Below are 22,896 nucleotides of genomic sequence, written 5' to 3'. Positions count from 1 at the left end.
AATACATAGAAGAAGGGGAACAATCATGGGATCACCCTAGATTAACATAGCCCATTATCACAATCAAGATCACATCATGGGAGAGAGAACTAACCACATAGCTATTGTAGAAGAACTCAGCCCTGAGGAGGAACTACTCCCGCTTCATGGAGGGAGGAAGCAACGTCGATGGAGATGAATCCGGGGGCACTACCCCGTCCCGGAGGGTGCCGACACAGGAATTCTGGTTCCCCGAAACTTGTTGGCTATCGCGGCGGAGATCATAATTGCTTCTGGAGAAAAGGGTTCCGGAATGAGGGTTTCCTCCTTGGGAGTAAAAATTGGAGACAAGGTAGGGAACCAGAGGGGGTGGCCCCCACCTAGGCGGCCTCCTTGCGCGGCCAGGGGGCAGGCCGCGCCACCAGGTGGCCTGGAGGCCTCGTGGCCCCCTCCGGCCCTCCTTCGTCCGTCTGGAGTCTTCTGGAATGCTGATTTTTTATATATTTTGTATGGAATTTTTCGAGCACTATAAATATGGGTATAAACGTGCAATTCACAGACATCAGCAGACATAAACTGGCACTGGGTGCACTGAGTTAGTAGGTTAGTCCAAATATGTTGAAAAAGGTATGAAAGTGGACAAAAACATAGCAATATCACCCAAAACTTGCATGGAGCAAGCAGAAATTATAGATACGTTTGGGACGTATGAACATCCCCAAGCTTAATTCCCGCTCGTCCTTGAGTAGGTAAATGATAACACAAATAATTTCCGTGGTGACATTCTAACACACATATAAGAACTTCAAAGTAAAGCAAGTAAGATATGCAATTCAAGTCAATACAATAACAAGCAAGAGTCTATATCTAGTATTGAAACTAGCAAAGTAAGAACATAAAGGTGCAAGAGCTCTCGCTGTCCGTAACTCGAATGTCTCTAAATGGTGTTTGCATGCAAGAAGTGGGAGATGGGTTTAGAGCATAAAAATAATATATAGTTTAATTGAGAACTCAATCTACTAAAACTTCACACTTGGTCTGCTTCGGAATCTTATTTTGACTCATCCCCAGACCACTAGTCAGGCACAAGTCAAAATGATCCTCTCCCTTTCGACTTTGAGCACTCATGCAATGGATGAGCGCGAGCAAGAAATGTTGGCACTTAGGATGGAAAAGAGAATAATGATGGGGAAGGAAGACAAAAAAGGTGTGAAAGGCTCACATCAATGAGGACAATCATAGGCGAGAGAAAGTCAAACGATAGATATGATGTGAGGAGTAGGGGTTGCCATGCAACGGGCACACATATGAGCTAAGGTAAGCTCTCCAATGGAACCAGTGGGGGTGCATCCAACTTGCTTGCTCATGAAGACCTATAGCTCATTTGAGGAGGATCATCATTGGAATATACAAGCCAAGTTCTATAGTGTAAGGGTCCCCACATAGTTACGCATGAATGATAATCTCTATGGAGTACAAATATAACAATGGAGTACGAGTGTGGATCTCTCAAAAGAATAGTAGTGTTGCCGCCTTCTATCTTTTTTTTTCTCTTTTTATTTTATTTTTTTGTGGCCTCTTTGGCTCTTTCTATTTATCTCTCATTTGTCCTCTTTGGGATCTTTTCATGTGTCCTCTTTTGGGATATGTTAATTTGTCCTTTTTGGGATCTTTTCCTCACTTAAGGGCAACACTATATTTGACAAGAATAAAAAGAAGATCTTCACACTTTATAAGAAGTACTCAACATAAAGATAAATGAAAACTATCATGATGTATGCAAATATATGCAGCTGCCAGTATAGCAGGATATGCAATGATACTAGCGCATCATATAGAAATAATGAGGGCAAGGCCCAACTAGCATGCGGCTCCTCCATCAAGCAAAATCATGTATGGCATGAAGATCAAGTCATGAGATGGTGGATGTTGCATGACAATGTATCTTGGAAAGGCTATGGAAATGCCTTAATAGGTAGGTATGGTGGCTGTTTTGAGGAAGGGTGTAATGAGGCTTATGATGACAGAGCATATCATGCCAATGGTTTGGATGCACCGGCGAAGTATGCACCAACTCTCAAGATGAGAAAGGGCAATGCACGGTATCGAAGAGGCTAGAAAAATATGGATGGTGGAAGTGCCAACAATCGAGTACTCGCATTAGTCTGAAGAACTCATGCACTTATTATCGATAAATCTCTATCTAGTCATGAGATTCACAAATAGACAAGCACCCCAAGGAGGAGTGATTGTGGGTTTAGTTATCCTTGCGCATCCTCGACCCATGATAACGTGAGGGTACTCTATATATTCCAACCCCTCCAAAGGTTAGCGATCCATCTAGTAGCTAGATTTCTCAACTAATTTTATGGTTGTTTTTGAAAATACACACGGATTTCCCAAAATACGACACCTATCACTAATAGGCTCAAGCTCTTGACCCCAAAAGTCCAAACATTACTCAAATCAATACCTTAAAACTATTGCAAGTTACTACTATACTTAAATAGCAACCTCAGTTACCTACTCATGCAAGACACACAACTCAGTGCAACAAGCCAGCTCTCTAAACAAGATAAACATGTTAACTCAAGAGAGTTCCAAAATCATCTAAATAAAAGCTCTTAAAAAGATAAAGCGTGAAAAGTAAGAGCTAAGCATGACATCAGCTATGAAAAGATAAAGAACACATAAAAAGATAAGCATGAAAAACTATGTTGTGTTCTATGGTGGAGTGGAGTGTGTTTCTGTCCCAAACAAAGAAGTCTAGGGTCCAACTTGTTATGAACAACAAGCAAAACTAAAACAAACTAAAAAGTAAAGAGCGGGACGCTCCAAGCATTGCACATAACATATGAAGTGATAAAAATATAGCATGGAGAAGGACGAAGTGATGTTTGTTGATGGAGAAGGGGATGCATGGGGGCATCCCCAAGCTTAGATGCTTGAGTTTCATTGAATACTTCTTGAGGATGCATGGGGGCATCCCCAAGCTTGAGCGCTTGACACTCCTGGATCTTCTTTCACCATCTTCCATCGCATACTTGAAAACTCCCTTCATACGAAACTCATTATAAGCTGATTAGAGTGGTTAGTACCCATAATAAAATATATTTTCTCCACTGTAAATAAAGATTTTCATGAAGATATACTGTTTCTCAAGATTTCCAAAAAGTTTTCGCAAAGAAAAAACAAGCTTAAGATTTGCAAAACGATGAAAATGCAAAATGTGGCAGAATCTGTGAAAAACAGACCAGCAGGTAGTAAATACTTTTTTCAGGGCACTTCTGCAACTGAAATAAAAAAACTCAGAACAGATGCCAGAATTGTATAGGGCATAGTTCCAAGAAAAATTCATATCAAAAAGATGATCTGGTGATTTTTGGTGAAATTTTCCGTCAGACAGACAAAATCTGTTTCTGGACAGCATGTCACAACTTTTGAACTTTCTTGCAATCGGAGGCTAAAACTTGGCACACATATTAAAAACAAAGATACAATGATGTTGATACAGTAGTAACACACATCAAGACTACTAAAAACTGAAAGTAAAAACTCAGAGCAAAGATAACAAGGGTTGTCTCCCTAGAGCTCTTTCTTTATAGCCACAAAGATATGCTTAAGATTTTAATGATGCCGTCGTAGGAATAAGAGTTGTAGAACAAAAGAGAGCATCAAGAAGAAAATACCAAACACACTTAAGTCTAAAATGCTTCCTATGCATAGGAATATTGTAATATAATAATTCATTGAAACACAAAGCAATAAGCATAGGAAGGCAAAACAAGTGCAGCTTCAAAACCTTCAACATAAAGAGAGGGAACTTGATATTATTGAAATATCTATAAGCGTATGTTCCCTTCTCATAATAATTTTTCAGTGGGATCATGAATAAACTCAACAATATAAGTATCACATAAAGCATTATTACCATGATCCACATGCCAAATGGTACTCTTACTCTCCACATAAGCATAATCTTTGGGGAGCCCATTGTTAGGACATTTTAGCATTAAAGTTTTGAGTCTCCCCCAAGCTTGAGCTATGATCTCTCCATCCGAGGATATAAATTATAAACATAATTTCTATTCTCATGGACTTCATGAAGAGGATAAACTTGGAGTAAAAGAGAGACTGAATCTCTTCCCAATCCCGTAGGTGAGAATCATCTAGTAGCCTATACCATTCCAATGCTTTTCCTTTCAGTGACAAGGCAAATAATTTCCTCATGACTTCATCTCTTGTCCAACTTGAAATCTTAAACAAGTCACAAAGTTCTGTAAGTTCCAACAAATGAGTACTAGGATTGACTGTTCCATCTCCTGCATAACAATCTTTCCTAATTATTTCAATTATCCCAAGTGGTATTTTGAATGAGATACATTCAGTAGGTGGAGGAGACTTCTCTACCACGGGTGTGGTAAAGCGGCCTTCCCCAAGCAGCGAACTAACAGTGCTGTTTTCCATAAGCCTAACTAGTGAAAATAAAAACAAGAAATGAAAATATTTAATTGCAAGATCTAAAGATATACCTTCAATCACTCACCTCCCCGGCAATGGCGCTAGAAATAGCTTGATGTATACGCACGCTTCTATTCTTGTAGACTATGTTGGGCCTCCAAGCACAGAGGTTTGTAGGACAGCAACAATTTCCCTCAAGTGGATGACCTAAGGTTTATCGAACTCAGGGAAGTAAAGGTTGAAGATGACCTCTCTCAAGCAACCCTGCAATTAAGAACACCCACCCCGGGTTGATAACCCCGACGACTTAGCTCTTGTCGTGGTGCCTCACGTTAGAGGATATACCCTTACAAAGGTTCTCATGGATGGGGGAGCAGCATTAATATCTTATATTATGACACCTTCCAGCGAATGATTTTTTCTGAGGATGACCTGACGCCTTCGCCGACGGTCTTTCACAGCATAGTCCCCGGCAAGTCGTCATTCCCAGTTGGGCGCATCAAATTAAACGCCGCCTTCGGTGATGAGTCTAATTACAGAAGTGAGGCTCTGATGTTTGAGGTGGTCAAAATCAAGAGTCCCTACCATGCCTTGTTCGGGCGGCTGGCTTACGCTCGCTTCATGGCCCGACCTTGCTATGTATATCTCAAACTCAAAATGTCGGGTCTCAAGGGTACCATTACAGTCAATGGGAATTGAAAAATAGCTCAGGAGTGCAAGGAAGGAGACGTTGCATATGCTGAGTCGGCATGCGCGACCGAAGAGTTGAAATTCCACAGGGCCAATGTTGACCCGGCCGACATGAGTCCTCTTAAGAAACCTACTATCTATGCTGAGCCGCCCCTCAAGTTCAAGCCGACGGACGATACCAAGCAAGTCGACTTCACCCCGGGTGACTCTTCTAAGCAATTGACTATTGGGACCGGTTTGGAACCCAAATAGGAAAGCGCGCTCATCGAAATCATCCGTGAGAATCGGGACATCTTCGCATGGAAACCTTCTAACATGCATGGAGTGCCGAGAGAATTCGCTGAGCACCACCTTTATGCGGATCCAAAGATGAAACCAGTTCGACGATACCTCTGTCGGTTTAATGAGGAGAGACACAAGGCTATTGGGAAAGAAGTCGCCCGGCTCCTAGCTGCCGGGTTCATCATCGAAGTTTTTCATCTTGAATGGTTGGCTAACTCGGTCTTAGTTCTAAAGGAGAACGACAGCTTCCGCATGTCTATCGATTACACCGATCTCAACAAAGCTTGTCCAAAGGATCCTTTTTCTCTCCCCCGTATCGATCAAATCATTGACTCTACAGTGGGTTGTGAGCGCCTGTGTTTTTTGGATGCATACTTAGGTTACCACTAGATCAAGATGGCTAAGGAGGATCAGGAAAAGACAACATTCATAACCACCTTTGGCGCTTTCTATTATGTCTCTATGACCTTTGGACTTAAGAGCATGATGGCGACTTATCAATGCAACATCCAGAAGTGTTTGCACAATCAGATCGGGCGCAATGTTCATGCCTATGTCGATGACATCGTGGGGAAGTCTTAGAAGAAGGAAACACTCTTGGGGGATCTCAAGGAGATGTTTGATAATCTTCGAGTGTACTAGATGAAGCTTAACCCAGCCAAGTGTGCTTTTGGTGTTCCTGCACACAAGCTACTAGGTTTTCGGGTGTCCAAGCAAGGCATTGAAGCCAACTCGGATAAGATCAAGGAAATCACTTCGCTTGGTAAGCCGGCCAATATAAATTAGGTCCAGTGCATGGCGGATTGTATCACGGCATTGAGCGGTTCATGAGCAGCCTTGGTGAGAAGGAAATGCCTGTTTATCAACTCCTCAAGAAGACGGATAATTTCGTCTAGATGGACGCGGCTAATGAAGCTTTCGAAGGCCTCAAAAAACAGTTGGCGAGCCGCCCGTTTTAGCTGCCCCGATCGACAAAGAGCCCATGCTCCTCTATATCGCTGCTAATTCTAAGGCTGTGAGTGTTGCAGTTGTCGGTGAGTGCAAGTAAGAAGGTAAAGGATATCCGGTTCAGCGACCAGTATATTTTGTTAGTGAAGTGCTAACCTTGTCCAAGCAGCAGTACCCACATTGGCAAAAGCTGGTCTTTGGAATTTTATGGTAAGCCGGAAGTTGAAGCACTACTTCGAGGAGCATCCAATCACAATGGTTAGTCCAGCCCCAATTAGGGACATCATACAGAACCGAGAGGCTACAGGTCGTATTGCTAAGTGGGCAATTGAACTTGGTCCCCATCATGTGAAGTACATGACTCGTATAGCCATCAAGTCCCAAGCACTAGTGGATTTCATCAACGATTGTACTAAGCTTTAGCTCCCAGAGGATAGGCCAGACACCACGTACTGGACTATACATTTTGATGCCTCTAGACAATTGGAAGGCTCGGGGGCTCGTGTAGTGTTATCTTCTCCAAGGGGTGACAAGTTCTGTTATGTTCTACGACTCATGCTCCCTTGTACCAACAATGCGTCTGAGTATGAGGCTCTCTTATATGGCCTCACGATAGCTAAGAAGATGAACCTTAGCCAGGTTAGGTGCTTGGGCGACTCAGACTTGGTGGCTCAGTAGGTGTCTCGAAACTGGGATTCGAAGGACCCCTTAATGGCGGCTTATAGATGGGAAATCTTCGATGTGGCGTGTCACTTTCATGGCTATCAGGTTGATCACATTGATAAATGACACAATAAGGCGGCTTATGCATAGTCACCACTCGGATCTCAATGCAAGCCGGTTCCCCCTAATGTGTTCCTAGATGTTCTCCGCAACCCCTCGGTAAAGTTACCGACTGAGGAAGATATAGCCATCCCTGACCCGGGACTGCAGTTGGTGGCTGCTCTCCGGGCGACCCCTGATTGGACAGTGCCATACTTTGTTTATCTCGCTCGAGGGGAGATCCCAGCTGAGGAACTTGTCATTCGCCAGATAATACGACGATGCAAATCCATGGTTATCCATCAGGGTGAGTTGTATAAGAGAAGTGTTAGCGGTGTTTTTCAACGTTGTGTTTCCCCTAAGGAAGGACGAGAGATCCTTAGCAAGATCCACGCTGGCAACTATGGCCACCATGTAGGGTCATGATTTTTGGTGTCAAAAGCTTTTCGACATGGGTTCTATTGGTTGACGGCTCAGGCAGACGCGGAGGATATAGTGCAAGTGTGATGGATGTAAAAGAATTGGCCGTCAGGTTCATGTGCCGGCTCAGGAATTACATATCATCCCAATCACTTGGCCTTTTGCGGTCTGGGGGCTTTATATGGTTGGCCCGTTCAAGATGTCTTCCAATAAAAAGACTCATCTACTGGTGGCGGTTGACAAGTTTACCAAGTGGGTTGAGGCGGAGCGTGTGAGAAATTGTGAAGCAGAGACAATAGTCAAGTTTCTAAAGAAGCTGATTTTTGTATTTGGCTATCCTCAAAGTATTATCACTAATAACGGCACCAATTTATCAAAAGCCACCATGAAGCAGTTCTGCCAGCAGGAGCATATCCGGCTTGATGTGTCAGCTGTAGCACATCCACAGTCCAATGAACATGCCGAGCGAGCTAATAGGAAATTTTGCGTGGATCAAGCCCCGATTCATGGTTCCCTTGCATCATACTTTGGGTTGTTGGGCTAAGGAGCTCCCCGCGGTGCTTTGGAGCATCAGGACGACGCCAAATAGATCCACTCATTACACGCCCTTTTTCCTAGTTTATGGAGCTGAGGCAGTTTTACCAAGTGATATACGACATGATTCTCCTCGAGTCGCCGCTTATGTTGAAGCAGACAACGAGCAGGCATGTCAGGATTCCTTGGACGTCTTGGAGGAAGAGCGTGATTTGGCAGCAACATGATCAACTATATATAAACAAGACCTACGCCGTTATCATAGCCGTAGAGTTAAGAGCTGGATCTTTCAGGAGGGTGACTTAGTGCTTCGATTGATTTAGGATCATACGGACATGAACAAACTTTCACCACCATGCGAGAGTCCTTTCGTCGTCACCAAAAGTCTTCGCAATGGCTCATACTTTCTGATAGACCTTCGTCGAGATAAGCCAACTTCGGAGGAGGAGATAGCCCGACCATGGAACATTGATCACCTTCGGCCGTACTATACTTAGAGTCATTGGATCCTTATTCATGTACATACTTCAAGTTTTTTGTACCATCTTATCAACACAATAAAGCCGACACCCTCAAAATTCGGGGTCTCTATCGTTTCAGTTTACATCATGAGCATGAGTCTTTATTAATTCCACTAAGTTGCCCAAGAGGATGAGCCACCATGATGTGGCCATTTAAACATGGACGTCAACGATACTAAAGAGGATGAGTTGCCATGGCGCACCGTCCAAACATAGGTGTTTTGAGTCAAAGAGAACCAAGTGCCATGTTGCACGGTTCAAACATAGGCGCCAATTGTGGTTAGTGGATAAAAGCCGGCTTATCTTGGAACCACTGGTTCCCAGATTGTTTGTCAGTAATAGCATTGTCTTCTGCAATCCTATGCTAGGCTTTTCCCTGATCATGGGTCACTTGGGGGCTTCCAACTCACTGAGTTTATCTTTATCACCCTCTTAGCTTGCAAAAAATTAATGCTATACGATGGTTAGACCTGACTCTATGCTTTTGTTTATCCCCCCAAGATCACGTGTACTCTTGGCAAGTCAATCCATTATGGACCCTAAACTTGTCAAGGTTAAAAAATTGAGTGTGTCATGTGAAAGCCGACATATGCAAAAAGGAAAAACCATGGGTTAACATACCCTCTTTACTGAAGCTTGACTTGAGCCTGATCAGCCAGTCTAAATAATAAAGGGTTCTTGCAAAAACCCATCTTAGGGCATGACTAGAGCCTTGCAAGCTCGTCTCCCTGCCAAGACTCACTCAGCTGGCTTATTTAAAATAACGTGATGCCATTATGTGGTGTTATCTTTTCCAGGGAAGGATTCAATATTTTATATTGGTTCATATAGATTATTCAGGTTATGGAGCCATTACCTTATGATTGCAAGGTCAATTACAAGTGGAAAATTTCAGAAAGGCGGATTATAACGACTCACCTATATTAGCTCCAACAAGAGCATCGATGCAAAAGGCATACTTGAGCTGTTTCAGCAACCATTATCAAATTCAGAGGTGATACAAAAAAGGTCCAACATGCACGAAGGCATGACACAAGCCAGCAGTCTTTACACCTACATGTATTGCAAGGCTACATGGAGCCCAAGTATTTCAATCATCAATACACTAACCCGGTTGATAGTTCATCCGGGTTAGACGCATCCGGGTCAGTCTTGGGTGGACTTCTTGTTCAAGACGCCTCCGGGTCATCATGCGCCGAGCCTTCTGGGTCCTGGCTCTGGAGGTTGCCCATATCCCAGTTGCAATGGATTAAATCATGGAATTCAGCTTCTTGATTCAAGATGGGCGACTGGTCAACATCATGGGCAAAAAGATGCTTACGACACCGAGGAGTTAGATCCATTGGTTCAAATGTGGGTGGCCGCACACGTGTGTTGTTTTCATCATAAGCCACATGATATGTCTTCAGATCAACACCTTTAGCCGGTTAACTAGCCGGTATGCGAGCCGTCTTCATGCAATGGGCGTAATCTTCTTGGGTAAAAGTTGACCCGTCATCTTTATATTGAGGAAACCCGCGAGCTATCTCCTTCGGGTTAAGTTCTGGAGTGTAGTCCAGAGCCCGGCTAAGAGCAGTGATTGCCCCTTTACGGGAAGCTGATCTCTTGAATTCTTCAATTTGTTTGGGCATGGTTGAAAGGTGCCTCAACATGTCATTGATAAACTTCACCGGGTCTTTTTCTCCCATAACAGCCTTGATGGTGAGTAAACCTCTAGCATAGAGTTGCTCCATTAAAGTACACAAAGCTTTCAGCTTGAGTACATTGTTGTCTTGAAGGTTGAGAGATCGAAGGCCTCTGAATAATTCAAGAATATAAGTCGCCCGGTGGGTCATTTTTTTACAAAGGTTTGCTCATGAAGAATTGTTGCAAGATCATCAAACAATGCTTACAAAAAACAACTGTGGTCATCTTGGAGATATGTCATTTGAGACGAGTTAGCTCTTTAGTAACCAACTTCAACTGACCCTCGGCGTCTTCAGCATGTTTAACCAAGGCGGCTCTATCAGTTTCAAAAGCTTATTTTTATGTTGTGAACTCAGCTTTGATTTTTTCAATTTCTTCAAAGGAGATCCGAAGTTTCTCCCGAGATTGAGCTCTCGCGTCTTGTTGTTGTGCTAGATTTTTCCTCATGCCGCCTAAGTCTGCGTTGGCCTGGTTCAAAGTTTCCTATACAATAAAATGACCAGGTGGATATTAGTCAAAATCTGAGCCGCCAACATGGTGCATACATGATTTTTTGAGACTGTAGAGAAGATTGTTATCAAGTTTCAAGCAGATTGCAAGCAATATACTTGACACTTGGGGGCTAATGCATGTTAGTTTTTATACCACATATACTACATGACAGACCCGATCCATCTTCAAAAAGATGACTCGGCCCTTGGGGGGCTACAGGCTAAATTCTTACAATACAGAATAAAAGACCCGACTCATCTTAAAAAAAGATGACTCGACCCTTGGGGGCTACAGGTCGAAATCTCAATTCTTCATCAAGACCCGACTCATCTTCAAGAAGATGACCCGGTCCTTGGGGATACATGTTTCTTCTTCACTATTTAATTTCATCAAGACCCGACTCATCTTCAAGAAGATGACCCGACCCTTGGGGGCTACGTAAGGATATATGGAGTACACGATTGAGTTCAGCATACCTCATATCTTTTCTTCATCATACCAACCAGACTGGCCTCCATATCCCGGCTAGTGGAGAGGTGGCTTAGATATCTAGAGTGCAGTTCTTCGAAACTAAGTTTTTCAATATTGGGAAGCTCAAGCTTATATTTACCTTTCTCCAGTTCAGGCACTACATCTTTAGCAGTGTGCTTGGCCAACACAGTGGAGACAGGTGTTGTATAACTAGTCCTAGTGATGACAACCCTCTCCTTGTCAGATGTGGCATCTTTGGTTGTTTTTGGAGGACTAGGCGGGTTAGGATTGGCCTTCGAACTTGTCTCCATGGCCGGGTCATCAGCACTCGCTGGCTCAACATGAATATCAACAAGATCATCAATGACGCCTTGATGATTTTGAGCAAGCTCAGCACGTGTTTCAAACAACTCAAGGTGAGTCTCAGGAATAGTAAATTCCAGTTCCTCTTGCTCATACATACCAGGATTATTTGATGACCCGCCGACTTTCCTCTTCTTGGATTTATGTTTAGCCCTAATAAGTAAAAGTTAAGACATACATAACGGATTAAAAGTACTAAGGCAAGTACTAGACACAAAAGCAAAATTTACCCGGGAAGGAAAACAAGAGGTGCTAGCTTTTACACAGACGAGCCGCCCGATGAAGGTGGCGATTCCTGACAATTTGAATCAAAAGGTTTAAGAGGCCGTTGAATGATCCTAGCTTTAAAAGAAAGGGATGGGTTATCAAGTACCTCTTTCTGTCGTTTACGAGTGGAAGATTTTTCAGGTAAACCCGTTGCAAGATCACTCGAAGAGCTTCGTGTATGGAGCCTTGGGGCAAATAAAGTCTTCTTAAAAAGTAAATCTGGAGCCAAATAAGCTTCTGGGTGAGGTAAAGGAATTTTCCTAACAATCCGCCTTGGTGGCCTTGGAAACGAGAGATGTGAGTTGGAAGATATTGAAATTACCTCAATGTCTTTGTCTTGTCTATCAACGTCATCATCCTCAGACTGAAGAAGTGATTAGTAAGCATAAGTTAAAAACAGGGTGAAGATAAAGGTTTACCTCAGATTGGTCATCAATAGCTTGTGACTCGCCCATGATCGGTGACTCTTCAACAACCGCCCTGTTTTTCTTCTTTTTTGGGGCGTTTTTGTTTTTCTTAGCAGCAACCTTTTGTTGTCTTCGTTTCCACAAGGGTGAGTTCTTCTGCAAAAATATTGACAAGGAAAATCAAGTTTTAAAGCACCAAAGAAATTCATAAGCAAGGCATGAGATGTTAAAGATTATTTACCCCAGGAGCTGGGTTTTGAGTATAGAATGGCTTCAGTCCAACTTTATAGCAGGCTTCTTTTGTTTCACCCAACAACATCTTTACAAATTTGTTGACTTCATCTGAGTCGACCATGATGTTGTTGAAGCATTGCGCATTGTTCAAGTCACCATCATACTCGCACATTAAAGTGCACGGTGACTCAGGGGCATGATCCTCTAATCTACCCAACACCGGGTCGGATCAACCCCGGTTAAACCATTGGCCTTCAAGGCTCTGAGCTTGGGCCATACAAAGGCAAGAGTGGCACGCTCTTCTGGAGTTAGTGAGTCGGGTTGATACATGTCCAACGTATCTATAATTTTTGGTTGTTCCATGCTATTATATTATATGTTTTGGATGTTTTATATGCATTTATATGTTGTTTTATATTATTTTTGGGACTAACCTATTAATATAGAGCCTAGTGCCAGTTTCTGTTTTTCCACGTTTTTGAATATTACAGATAAGGAATATTAAACGGAGTCCAAACGGAATAAAATCTCCAAAAAGATTTTTCTTGGACCAGAAGACACGCAACAAACTTGGAGTAGGGGGGAAAGGTAGTTGCCGGAGGCCACAAGCCTGCAGGGCGCGCCCTGGGGGGTGGTCGTGCCCCCTCGATTGTGGCCCCCCTGCAGGTCTCCGAACCCTAATTCCTGGCCTATAAAATCCCAAATATTCCAGTATCGCCAAAGAGAGCCATGAAAATACTTTTACACCACCGGGAGCCTCTATTCCCGAGAGATCCAATCTAGGAGCATTTTTTGGTAATCTGCCAGAGAGGGAATTGATCACGGAGGGCATCTACATCAAATCCATTGCCCCTCCGATGATGTGTGAGTAGTTCACCACATACATACTGGTCCATGGCTAGTAGCTAGATGGCTTCTTCTCTCTCTTTGATCTTCAATACCATGTTCTTCATGATCTTCATGGTGATCTATCCGATGTAATACTCTTTTGCGGTGTGTTTGTCGAGGTCCGATGAATTGTGAGTTTATGTTCAGATTATCCATGAATAATATTTGAGTCTCTTCTGAATTCTTATATGCATGATTTCATATCTTTGCAAGTCTCTTCAAATTATTTGTTTGGTTTGGCCAACTAGATTGGTAATTCTTGCAATGGGAGAAGTGCTTAGTTTTGGGTTCAATCTTGCGGTGCCCTCACCCAGTGACAGTAGGGCTATCAAGGCATGTATTGTATTGTTTCCATCAAGGGTAAAAAGATGGGGTTTTCATCATATTGCTTGAGTTTATCCCTCTACATCATGTCATCTTAATTAATGCGTTACTCTGTTCTTCATGAACTTAATACTCTAGATGCACGCAAGAGTCGGTCGATGTGTGGAGTAATAGTAGTAGATGCAGAATCGTTTCAGTCTACTTGATATGGACGTGATGCCTATATGAATAATCATTTCCTTGGATATCTTCATAATTATTTTCTTTTCTATCAATTGCTCAAGAGTAATTTGTCCACCCATCGTATTATTTTCCTTTATGAGAGAAGCCTCTAGTGAAACCTATGGCCCCCGGGTCTATTTTCCTTATTATATTTTTAGATCTATAAATTAAAAATACCAAATATACTTTGCTTCAATTTATTTACTTTAGTTTTACTTACAGATCTATCAATATTTTATATCTATCTCTATCAGATCTCATCCTTGCAAATAACTTTGAAGGGATTGACAACCCCTTTATAGCGTTGGGTGCAAGTGTTTGATTATTTGTGTAGGTACTACTATTGGAGTCTCGCTTGTTACTCCTACTGGATTGATACCTTGGTTCTCAACAAACTGAGGGAAATACTTATCTACTTTGCTGCATCACCCTTTCCACTTCAAGGGAAAACCATTGCAAGCTCAAGCGGTAGCAAGAAGGATTTCTGGCACCGTTGCCAGGGAGGATACATAACAAGATCACCAAGTACCCATCACAAACTCATCTCTTGCATTTACTTTATTTTCCATTTGCCTCTCGTTTTCCTCTCCCCACTTCTAAAAATATTTTGAAAAATACCAAAAAGATTTGCCTTTTTATTGGCCGTTTTTCCGTTCGTCTTTTTATTTGCTTGCTTGTGTGCTAGATTGCTTGCTTTGTTACGATGGCTCAAGAGAATGCCAAGTGATGTGATTTTTCCAGTACTAATAATAATGATTTTATTAGTACTCTGATTGCTCCGACCACTAGTGCGAAATCTTGTGAAATGAATGCCGCTTTGCTCAATCTTGTTATGAAAGAACAATTTTCTGGCCTTCCTAGTGAAGATGCCGCATCCCATCTAAATACTTTCGTTGAGTTGTGTGATATGCAAAATAAGAAAGATGTGGATAATGAAATTGTTAAATTAAAGCTATTTCCTCTCTCATTATGAGATCGTGCCAAAACTTGGTTTTCATCTATACCTAAAAATAATAATGATTCATGGAATAAGTGTAAAGATGATTTTATTTCCAAGTACTTTCCGCCCGCTGAGATTATATCCCTTAGGAATGATATCATAAATTTTAATCGACTTTATCATGAGCATGTTGCACAATCTTTGGGAGAGGATGAAAATAATGATTAGGAATTGCCCCGCGCATGGTTTGAGCTTATGGATGATTATACAATCTTTTTATGCGGGATTGAATTTTCCTTCTATAAATATTTTAGATTCAGCCGCGGGAGGTACTTTTATGGAAATCACATTAGGAGATACTACAAAACTCCTAGATAATATTATGGCAAATTACTCTCAATGGCATACCGAAAGATCTCCTGCTAGTAAAAAAGTGCATGCTATGGAAGAAATAAATACTTTGAGTGGAAAGATGGATGAATTAATGAAATTGTTTGCTAGTAAGATTTCTCCTATTGATCCCAATGATATGCCTTTTTCTTCTTTGATTGGAAATAATAATGGACCTATGGATGTGAATTTTGTTGGTAGGAACATTTTTGTAATAACGCGTATAGAGGTAATTTCAATCCTAGACCGTTCCCTAGTAATTCCTCTAATAATTATGGTAGTTCCTACAACAATTCATATGGAAAATATAATAAGACACCCTATGATCTAGAGAATAATAGTAAATAATTCATTAGCTCTCAAAAAGGTTTCAATGCTATGATTGAAGAAAAATTGCTCAAGAATGATGATTTGGCTAGGAACGTTGATAGAATTTCTCCTGAGATTGATTCTTTAAAAAATAGATCTATTCCACCCAAGCATGATATTAATGAGTCTTTAAAATCTATGAGAATTTCTATTGATGAGTGTAAGGAAAGAATCGCTAGAATACGTGCTAAGCGTGAATGGCCTGAAAAGGTGTTTTCTCGTGATGATATTGATGAAGATCTAAAAGTGATTGGTGTAACACCTATTGAATCTTTGTTTTCTAGCATAATTATTGAAAACTATGGGACTGGAGATGAGTCAACTTTATCTAACAGGCGTCCCAATGATTCAGAGTTCATAGATCTTAGTGATAAGATTGATAAAAGTGGGATGTAAGAGGTCAAAACTTTAAATAGCAATGAGCCCACTCTTTCAGATTTCAAGGATTTTAATTCTGATAGTTTCTCTTTAATTGATTGTGTTTCCTTGTTGCAATCCATGTTAAATTCTCCACATGCTTATAGTCAAAATAGAGCTTTTACTGAACATATTGTGGATGCCATGATGAAATCTTTTGAAGAGAAACTTGAGTTGGAGGTCTCTATACCTAGAAAACTTTATGATGAGTGGGAACCTACTATTAAAAGTAAAACCAAAGGTTAGGAGTGCCATGCTTTTGTGTGATTTGGTTGCTAGCGTTTCCACAATTCCAAAAACTTTATGTGATGTGTTAGGATTCCATGAATTTGATGATTGTTCTCTAAATTTGCATCTAGTGGATTCCAAAATTAAGAAACATGTGGGAAGGATTAATGATGTTCTTATTGTTTCTAATAGGAATTATGTGACCATAGATTTCATTGTACTTGATATATAATGCAATCCTACATGTCCTATTATTCTTGGTAGACGCTTCCTTAGAACGATTGGTGCAATTATTGATGTGAAGGAAGGTAATATTAGATTCCAATTGCCATTAAGGAAAGGCAGGGAGAACTTTCCTAAGATTACCTTATGAATCTATAATGAGAGCTACCTATGGATTTCATACCAAAGCTGATAATACTTAGATCTATCGCGTTATGCCTAGCTACAGGCGTTAAAATATAGCGCTTGTTGGAGGCAACCCAATTTTATTTGTTTTGCTTTTGTTTTTTGTTTCTCATTTTGTGTGATGCACATATTATTACCTTTGTAATAATTTTGTTTTCTTGTTTTAATTAGTGTTTGAGCCAAGTAAGACCTTTGAGATGGTCTATGGTGTTCGCAAGTTGATTTTGCTGAAAAATAGAAACTTTCGCTCTCAGTCCAGGAATTTTCTAAATTCGCTGGAAATTGCTTTTGATCTGAATTTTTTACACAATATTTTCTTACAAATTTCCCAGATCATCCTAATGTTTCAGAAGTTTTAGAGTTATATAAGTATTGGAAGTAAACAGATTGCTACAGACTGTTTTGTTTTTGACAGATTATGTTTTCTTTGTGTTGTTTGCTTATTTTGGTGAATCTATGGGTTGTATCGGGGGTTATGAACAATGGAAAATTTAGAATACAGTAAATATGACATCAATATAAATAAAGAATGAGTTCACAACAGTACCTAAGTGGTGATTTATCTTTCTTATACTAACTGATCTCATGAGTTTTCTGTTGAGTTTTGTGTTGTGAAATTATCAAGTTTTGGGTAAAGATTTGATGGACTATGGAATAAGGAGTGACAAGAGCCTAAGCTTGGGGATGCACAAGGCACCCCAAGACATATTCAAGGATACCAAAGAGCCTAAGCTTGGGGATGTCCCGGACGACATCCCCTCTTTCGTCTTCAATCCATCGGTAAATTTACTTGAGGCTATATTTTTATTCACCACATGATATGTGTTTTGCTTGGAGCGTCTTGTATGATATGAGTCTTTACTTTTTAGTTTGCCACAATCATCCTTGCTGCGCACATATTTTGAGAGAGAGACACACACTGAATCATGAATTTATTAGAATACTCTTTATGCTTCACTTATATCTTTTGAGCTAGGCAATGTTGCTCTAGTACTTCACTTATATCTTTTAGAGCATGGCGGTGTTGTGGAATTATTAAAACTCTCGTTCTTTGCTTATATTATTTTGATAGTTATTTAATCAACATGGTAATTGGTTTAGGTTATGAATTTAGTCCTAATATAATAGGCATCCAAGAGAGATATAATTAAAACTTTCATATTAAGTGCATTGAATATGATGAGAAGTTTGATTCGTTGCATATAGTTTTGAGATGTGATGATGGTGATATGAGAGTCATGCTAGTAAGTAATTGTGAATTAGAAAAAAAATACTTGTGTTGAAGCTTGTGAATGTCGTAGTATGCACGTTTGGTGAACCGTTGTGTGATGAAGTTGGAGCATGACTTGTTTAATGATTGTCAACCTTTGTGTGGAGGTCGGGATCGCCCGATGGTTAACTTCTACCAACCCTTCCCCTAGGAGCATGCGTCTAATACTTTGCTTCGATAACTAACAAGCTTTTGCAATAAGTATGTGTGTTCTTTATGAATAATGTTGAGTTCATGGATTATACGCACTCTCACCCTTCCACCTTTGCTAGCCTCTCTAGTACCGCGCAACTTTTGGCGGTACATTAAACCCACCTTCCTCAAAAGAGTCACCATATATTTTCCTCAAACCAGCCACCATACCTACCTATTATGTCATTTTCATAGCCATTCGGAGATATATTGCCATGCAACACCACCGTCCCGTTTTTTATGACACGCACCATCACTTCCATATTGCTTGTGATACTTTGTTCTAGCTATCTATTTGTAATCTTTTGAGTTGTAAGTAAATAAAAGTGTGATGATTTTGCATTATTAGAGCATTATCCCGTGTGAGAAAAAGGATGATGGAAGCTATGATTCCCTCACAAGATGGGATGAGTCTCCGGTCTTTACAAAAAATCAAAGAGGCCAGCGAAGCCCATAAAAAAATATAAAAGAGCCCATAGAAGCCCATTCAAAAAAATGATGAGAGAAAGATAGAAGGGACAATTCTACTATCTTTTTCCACACTTGTGCTTCAAAGTAGCACCATGTTTCTCCTATGTTGTCACTTTCATATAACTAGTGGTACACATGTTTTGCACAACCACTTACTTTTCTTTTTGAGCTTTCATACACTTATAGCTCTAGTGCATTTTTTGCATGGCAATCCCTACTCACTCACATTAATATCTATTGATGGGCATCTCCATAGCCGTTTGATATGCCTAGTTGATGTGAGACTATCTTCTTCCTTTCTTTTTGCAACCTCCACCACATTCTATTCCACCTATAGTGCTATACCCATGGCTCACGCTCATGTATTGCGTGAGAGTTGAATAGGTTTGAGAACATAAAAAGTGTGAAACAATTGCTTGATTTTCACCGGGGTTGTCCATGATTTAGATTCTTTGTCCGGTGAAGATGGAGCATAGCCAGACCATATACTTTTGTAGGGATAACTTTCTAAGACCATGCTTCGAAAGGAACCAATTTCCTTATTAATATGCTTGAAGTATTATTGTTTTTATGTTAACATAGACTTTTTTTTGAGTCTTATGGATCTGAATATTCATGCCACGTTAGGGAATATTACATGGATAAATATGTTAGTTAGCATTCTACATCAAAAATTCTGTTTTTAACATTTACCTACTCGAGGATGAGGAGGAATTAAGCTTGGGGATGCTTGATACGTCTCCAACGTATCTATAATTTTTGTTTTTTCCATGCTATTATATTATATGTTTTGGATATTTTATATGCATTTATATGTTGTTTTATATTATTTTTGGGACTAAACTATTAATGTAGAGCCTAGTGTGAGTTTCTCTTTTTTCATGTTTTTGAATATTGCACATAAGGAATACTAAACGGAGTCCAAACGGAATAAAATCTCTGGAAATATTTTTCTTGGATCAGAAGACAAGCAACAGAATTGGAGTAGGGGGCAAGGCAGTTGCTGGGAGGCCACAAGCCTACAGGGCGCGCCCGTGGCTTGTGGCCCCCCTGTAGGTCTCCTAACCATAATTCCTGGCCTATAAAATCCAAAATATTCCAGTATCGCCAAAGATAGCCAAGAAAATACTTTTACGCCGCCGGGAGCCTTTGTTCCCATGAGGTCCAATCTGGGAGCCTTTTCCGGTAATCTGCTTGAGATGGAATTTATTACGGAGGGCATCTACATCAACTCCATTGCCCCTTCGATGATGTGTGAGTAGTTCACCATAGACCTACGGGTCCATATCTAGTAGCTAGATGGCTTCTTCTCTCTCTTTCATCTTCAATACCATGTTCTTCATGATCTTCGTGGAGATCTATCCGATGTAATACTCTTTTGCGGTGTGTTTGTCGAGATCCAATGAATTGTGAGTTTATGCTCAGATTATCCATGAATATTATTGGAGTATCTTCTGAATTCTTATATGCATGATTTCATATATTTGCAAGTCTCTTCGAATTATTTGTTTGCTTAGTTTTGGGTTCAATCTTGCGGTGTCCTCACCCAGTGACAGTAGGGGTAGCGAGGCACATATTGTATTGCTGCCATCAAGGGTAAAAAGATGGGGTTTTCATCATATTCCTTGATTTCATCCCTCTACATCATGTCATCTTACTTAATGCGTCACTCTGTTCTTCATGATTTTAATACTCTAGATGCACGCACGAGTTTGTCGATGTGTGGAGTAATAGTAGTAGATGCAGAATCGTTTCGGTCTACTTTATACGGACATGATGCCTATATGCATAATCATTGCCTTGGATATCTTCATAATTATTTGCTTTTATATCAACTGCTCGACAGTAATTTGTTCACCCATCTTATTAGTTTCCTTTATGACAGAAGCCTCTAGTGAAACCTATGGCCCCCGGGTCTATTTTCCATATTATATTTTCAGATCTATAAACCGAAAATACTTTGCTGCAATTTATTTAATTTAGTTTTACTTTCAGATCTATCAATATTTTATATCTATCTCTATCAGATCGCATCCTTGCAAATAACTCTAAAGGGATTGACATCCCCTTTATAGCGGTGGGTGCAAGTGCTTGATTATTTGTGTAGGTACTACTATTGGAGTCTCGCTTGTTCCTCCTACTGGATTGATACCTTGGTCCTCAAAAAACTAAGGGAAATACTTATCTACTTCGCTGCATCACCCTTTCCTCTTCAAGGGAAAACCAACACAAGCTCAAGAGGTAGCATCGGGCAGTTCAAAGTCCATTGGAAGGCGCTCTGCTCTAAAACCCGACAGTGGGTTCTCATTAACATGTGCAGTGTTCTTACACTAAAACCAAGGTTTTCCCAACCTTTGAGGTTACTAGGCAAGGTGGCAGTAGGAAAACCACGATCTCTTCGTCTCTCGTTTGTCACCCCGCCAAGCTCCAAGCAGGGTCCATCATTAAATTCTGTTTGACAGTTGAGGTAAAATAATTCCTTGAATAAAAGGACCGTGGGTTTCATTCCCATGTACACTTCACAAAAAACTTGGAATTGGCACAAGTTGCTTATGGAATTAGGGCCCAAGTCTTGAGGGTGGAGATTGTAAAAGTGTAGAGCATCTTGAAAGAATTTTGACCCGAGAGGAGTAAAACCTCACTCAAGGTGATCTGTGAAAACTACTACTTCTCCTTCACCTAGCTGTGGACGTTCCTCCCTAATGGCGGCTCGCCAACCAATCTCCTCTTTAGATGACAAGGCCCCTAAAGTCACTAGTGCTGGAGCACGGTATCAGAGATTTCAGAAGGCTGCCAGTTGCATGATATAGGTTTTGACATGGTGGTGGATTCAGGAGAAAGGAGCTACATAAATATATTTGGCGGGTTATTCAAATGATAAATATACTATTTGACAAGCGATGTGCACAAGATGGAACTAGTTTTGGTGATTCTAGTTTACAGTGACAGAGCAATCTACAATATTCAAACAGCCTTAATGTGAGTCGCCACCTAAAGGGGAGGCGACCTATAGAAGCGGATGGGTTACAATCATATCAAAGAAGCCAACATAAAGTAAGAGGCGGCTTACAAAATGGACGAGGATTTCTGGTTTTCTACTAAGTGGAAAAACATGTTTCTACCGAAGTGTCTAAAAATATGGATATAGAAATGATCCGGAAAGGGAAATATTCATTAACCCTAAAAATAGCGAGATATGGAAGCAATAGTAATTTTACTTGCAGAGTTCACAAGGCATCTAGGGAGCATTATACATGAAATAGGGTCACTATATCTACCGCTATCTGTTGGTGGAAAAGGTTCATGAGATAATCAAGTAGGTCGGCAATGGGGATGAACACATGAAGGACTCCGACAAACTCCATGAACTATGATAAACTAAGAGACAGATCTGAGAAGAAGAAAGAGACTTACCTGATGATGCTGATGGTGACGGAGAAAATCCGTTGTACTGAGATGAAGCCGTGTGATGTTGTGAACCTAGATGTGGACGGTCGATGATGGAATAACGGCGGCGGTGCGGTAAAAGCTTGGGCTCGAGCAAGAAGAATAAGTGGGGGAGCAAGGTAAAAAATGGAAGAGGCCCTCCCGAGTAATTAAAGACCAGAAGCTAAAGTGTAAACGGCAGGCGTGGAAATCAAGGAGGCGCAGTAAATTTTGGAGCCACGGGTGCCTCGATTTTCAGGCTAGATGGATAAGTATAAAGAGCCTTTACGATGACATCATCGAATCCCTAAAATTCTGGGGCGGGTGACGTCACTGATGAATAGAGCAAGGAGTCATAAAGATCTTTGAAGTTTCATAAAGCCGACATTTCTACCTCAGGGAAGAGAAGACATGAATTACAGACAAGCCGCCAAGATTAAGGTAAAGGATATTTACATCATTATATTCAAGTCAATCTGGGGCTTAATGTTGGGGATATTACCCCATCGTATAACCCGCCCTATGGGGCCGGGTCATAATTATGGCGGCTTAAGATTGTACTCAAGATGGGCCTGGGCGTACAAGACCAAAGGTGCAAGGCGGCATGTTCCAGTAAACCCCCTAGTGACTCTCTACTACGAAGGTGGCGGGGCAAGGCCCATGAGGTAGAAGATAGGCAGAAGATATGCTTGCTTCAAAGACAAGGCGAGTTAGAGATGTTCTGGTTACGAATCATAGCTTGACCCGGTCTCGTGTAAAACCCCGAGTCTTGACCTGTATATAAAGGCAATCCCCTGAGGTTTATAGGGTTAAGTTACAATCTATAGAGATCTA

This window comes from Hordeum vulgare, chromosome 2H (assembly GCF_904849725.1).
Source record: "Hordeum vulgare subsp. vulgare chromosome 2H, MorexV3_pseudomolecules_assembly, whole genome shotgun sequence".
In the NCBI taxonomy this organism is placed as follows: domain Eukaryota; kingdom Viridiplantae; phylum Streptophyta; class Magnoliopsida; order Poales; family Poaceae; genus Hordeum; species Hordeum vulgare.
Note: the sequence above shows the minus strand (reverse complement) of the source record.